Source organism: Arvicola amphibius, chromosome 12, assembly GCF_903992535.2.
Source record: "Arvicola amphibius chromosome 12, mArvAmp1.2, whole genome shotgun sequence".
NCBI lineage: Eukaryota > Metazoa > Chordata > Mammalia > Rodentia > Cricetidae > Arvicola > Arvicola amphibius.
This window is the reverse complement of record NC_052058.2, coordinates 78,487,432-78,492,466: the sequence shown is the minus strand read 5'-3', so window position 1 is coordinate 78,492,466 and position 5,035 is coordinate 78,487,432. Positions and strand designations below refer to the sequence as shown.

The 5,035-nt window shown below is 37.7% G+C and overlaps 1 pseudogene; it reads left to right on the top strand.

The window, feature by feature from the left end:
- Window positions 1-3,698: 3,698 nt before the first annotated feature.
- On the top strand, window positions 3,699-4,728 carry LOC119827143 (annotated as a pseudogene).
- The last annotated feature ends 307 nt before the right edge of the window (window positions 4,729-5,035 follow it).

Sequence of the window (5,035 nt, the reverse complement as noted above, 5' to 3'; positions counted from 1 at the left end):
GAATATGACCAAACTAGGCCTTCTGATTGTGGGTGACAATTGTATGGCTGAAGTAGACTGTAGGACCACTGACAGTGAGAGTAAGATTTATCCCTACTGTTTTTATGGCTTTTAAAACTCTTTCTCTCTGGAGGGATACCTTGATCAGCCAAGATATAAAGGGGACTGGTGTGGGACAATTGCCTATATTCTGTCAATTATGTTTTAAATAAATGCTGATTGGCTAGTAGCCAGGCAGGAAGTATAGGTGGGACAACCAGACAGAAAGTAGAGGTGGGTCAATGAGAACAGGAGAATTCTGAAAAGAGGGAAGTTCCCTCTGCAGTCCTGTCCAGACACAGAAGAAGCAAGTTGTGACTACATAGGTGCAAAAGGTACTGAGCCATATGGCTAACACAAAGAAGAATAATGGGCTAATGTAAGTTGTAAGAGTAAATAAGAAGCCAGAGCTAACAGGCCAATCAGTTTATGATTAATGTAGACCTCAGTGTGATTTCTTTGGGACTTAATGACTGCAGGAACTGGGCAGGACAGAAACCTCAGACAACAGAGGAGGGCCTTGGTCCTGCCTCAAAGCAAAGTACTAGACTTTATTGACTCCCTACGGTAAGCCTTACCCTCTCTGAGGAATGGATGGGGATTTGAGGGTGAGAAGGAGGGAACAGGAGGGGCGGAATGAGTGGGAAATGGATTTGGCATGTAAATCAAGAAAAGAGAGATTTTTAAAAATAAATTAAAATAAAAAGTGGTACAAAGGCTGTCTGTTGTTACTACTCAAAACGTAATGTAACAATTCATAAACCATGATCCTATGGACTTCAGAGAAAGTCCTAGAATAAATTTCCTTCTGCTTAAGACATTATTAAACTAAATTGAAAAGTAATAAATCCTTTTCAAGAAACAACAACATCTGTGGCAAAAGTCAGGGACATATATAAAATAATACCTGTCACCTACTACCCACAAATGTAAAATTGTGATGTGAGTTCCACAGAGTTAAATTTATCTTGGACATTTGGTTATGTACAAGGATTATACAAAATTTGGGCAAAGAGAAGTTGCCTTAGGACAGGAAGATGCTGAAATAGGTAAGGAATGCTGCAGGCAGTCAGGTCATGCTTCTTGAGTTTACTCATTGGTCCAATATATTGGTAACAAAAAAGAACTCACACAAGATATAATTTGATCTACACACATGCACTGTGACACATATCAGAATGACAAATTGTTTGTAGTGAATAGGGTAGGTGTGTTGCTGTTGCATATCCTAAACTGTATTTTAAGTATACAAATAAAAAGAGAAAAGAAAACTTCTCTTCCTTAGGACTGAAGGCAGGATAAATCATTCTAGAGCACGATATCTAGAGATGTCACTGACTTTAAGACAATATTACATCATTAAAAATCAATTATTAGTTGGAATTGTATTTAATCCAACTAAGATTATGAAACATCATTTCTTAGTAACACAGGACAAGCAGTTCCCATTGGTGGTCATATAGCTAACAGGGTTATGAGGCTTATTAGCATTGCATGGTATTAAAATATAACAATATAACATCGTATAAAATATAACACCATATGTTCATGACATGGAGAAAAGATCAAAATTATGATTTTGAAATACCATATGTCCCATAGGTATATCACATTTGCACAATGATAATATTCAAACCCATTGTGTTAGGAGATATCTCAGAAAACTCAACAATACCAGGCAAATGACAATATGTTTGCCAATGTGAAAACAACAAAAGATTTTTTTCTCATATTTCATTGACTTAAAATAATCATGTCAATCAAACTTCTGTTTGAGAAAACAAGTTTTTGGTGTTTTGTTTTGTTTTTGGAGTGCTGGATCTGTGGGTAGGAGCACTTGCAGCATTTCCCGAAAACCTGAATTTGGTTTCTACTACTAAAATCTGGTAGTCCACCACCATTTATTTGTAATCCCAGTTCTATGATATCTGACACATCTGGCCTTCTATGACACTATAACTAACACATACAAGTACATGCGTATGCTCTCTCTCTGTCTCTCTCTCTCTCTCTCTCTCTCTCTCTCTCTCTCTCAAAAATATGCTTGCATATGCCTTCTGAGTGGAGGGAATTATGACATATGTTAACAGATCTGGCACTATTGACCATTAAATACTTTTCTCACCCACTTATTGCTCTTAAAACAGACTCAAGCTCCTTTCAGAGACTTGTGAATCATGGCATCCAGATAATTGCAGAGTCATAATCATCACAAACCAAAAGACAAGACTACATCTTTTTTGGTGCTTCCTTTAATAGATGTATTGTGTTGTAAAATGAAGAATTTTCATGTGACATTTGAATGAGGACTTTCATTATCAAAGTATTATGAAACTAGTGCTTTTTTATTCATCAACACTACCCATACATGGGCAAAGTTACCTGAATAATTCCAGGCATATCAATCTTTGTTCTGTAGTATATTCATAGCTTTATTTGCTATAAAATGAGTATTGATTATTGTAGTACATAACATAAAGTTAACATTATGTTTGCAATGTCATGTTCCTTTCTCATGACCTTTTATGTATGTCTGAGGCAGCCCTAAGGTAACTCACCAACTCTGAGGTTATAAGCATTACTTAGAGTCTCCTCCATTCCCATTAATAATAAATGTCTCAAAATTACATTTTTTAGATTATTATAATTTATGTTCTTTTATAATTTTAATTCTTTGATAATATACCAAATTATGCATTTTGACTATACTTTCTATAATATAGTGTCTTATATGGTTATTTTGCTTTTTGTTTAAAGTGGAGGTAAGAATACAGTGTATACGTGCCAGTGCATGAATGTGGAGTCCAAGGAAAAACATCAGATGTACATTTTTGTAACTATATGCATTATTCAAAGATCTCTTTACTGGACCAAAAACTCATTGTTTCAGCTCGGGTGGCTGGCCAACTAGCTCCCAAGATCTTCCTGATACACTTCTTGCATGTCTACTATCACAGATGCCTGCTATGTGCCTAACAGTTATGTGTGTGTTTAGAAGTTGGACTAGGCAGACTTTCCCAAGCCCAGTGTGTTTAGTTTTCATGACCTCCACATTCTGTAAGCAAACCTATGTTCATTTAATCATATATTCCCTGTTCTTGCAATTATAATTCCTAGTAAATTAGGAATAACACATTATTCTGATGATTTTCATGCCAATATCTTTATATGAATGCACAAATCAAGTCTCTAAATGGAAATTAATTTTAATTTCTCTTTTATGCCACCTTTAGCAGAGTTGAAAATATATACAGTTCCCAAATAAGGTTGATTATTCTGAAAATAATAATTAGAAAACTTGTAATAAGAATAATGGATAAATTCTTTAAATACTTTGATTAGCCTCTGTCAATAGTTTCAGCATGCTAATGGCATTTTAAAGGAATGCTCTCTTCTAAGTTAATCTTGCAGGGTTTTATAAGCCATAATCTTTATCAGCATTGTTTTCAAGGGAGATTATTTTCTTAAACCTACCATTAATTTGACATATTTTTAAAAATGAATCAAGAGTCTGGACTCTTCCGGTGACGTGTACAGTCTGGGTGCTCTGACTTGAGGGACTTCCGCTTTGGCTCCCAATATTGGAAACGCACCGCGTCCGCCTCTGGGGTCTCGCCTCGGTGTCCCCGAGTTCTGGCCTCTGCGTCCTCGAGGGAAAAATGCCAAAGAAGAAGACCGGTGCCAGGAAGAAGGCAGAGATGCTCTGAGCTGCTTCTCCTGCTCTCACATCGCGAAGCACCATAGACTTAGCCAAGCACTTATGCAATGCTTCCATGGAGTGCAAGTGCCAGAGGCGGCAGAAAAATAGAGTATTTTGCTATTTTTGTAATTCTGTTCAGAAGTTACCAATTTGTGCACAGTGTGGAAAAACAAAGTGCATGACAAAGTCTTCAGACTGTGTGATCAAGAATGCTGGCATCTACAGTACTGGCCTCGCTATGGTGGGTGCAATAAGTTACTTCTGTGAAGCTTGGGTTTGCCACGGAAGGAAGTGTCTTAGCACGCGTGACTGTGCCTGCCCACTCACGGATGCAGAACGTGTGGAATGTGAGCGAGGGGTATGGGACCATGGAGGCAAACTATTCAGCTGTTCGTTTTGCCATATTTTCTTTGTGAAGATGATCAGTTTGAGCATCAAGCCAGCTGCCAAGTTTTAGAAACAGAAACATTTAAATGTGTTTCCTGCAACCGGCTTGGCCAGCTTTCGTGTCTCCGATGTAAGGCTTGTTTCTGTGATGAACATACAAGAAGCAAGGTGATTAAGCAGGAAAAAGGGAAACAACCTCCTTGCCCGAAGTGTGGACATGAAACTCAGGAGACAAAGGATCTCAGCAACTCGCTGAGTCAACTCGCTCCTTGAAGTTTGGCCAGCAGACTGAAGGTGGGGAGGGAGATGGAGCTTCTGGGTATGACGCCTACTGGAAGAACCTGTCATCTGACAAGTATGGAGATACTGGGTACCATGATGAGGAGGAGGAAGAGGATGAAGCAGAGGAGGAGGAGGAGAAAAAGGATGGGAAGGACTCAGATACCGAGTCATCAGAACTGTTCACTAGTTTGAACTTAGGAAGGACCTATGCCAGTGGCTATGCTTACTATCAGTTTTACATTTGGCTCAAAGTTATTTGGAATGTCATCCAACTTATTATAGGCAATACTTTTATTAAGAAATTTAGCATTGAATTCTGAACTTCCTTCAAATTTTGAAAGAATATACCGTGAAATAAACAGTGTGCTTATTAATATTCTTGCACTGACTTATCCTCCTATCTTTCCCTATCTACATCAATTCTGTTTAGACTATGTCATCTCAAACTATAATTTGCATTACCATTTTTACACTGTTGTGTTTTCTTATAAATAATAGTTGTATAGATTGCTGCTGTGGTCAGGAAGTGGGAGTAATAGTTCCAGACTTTATCACAGAAAACAACAGATAGGGTGATTTAAAACTGACACTGTAAGTGGGAGATTTTCTTGACAAACACTGTTAGTC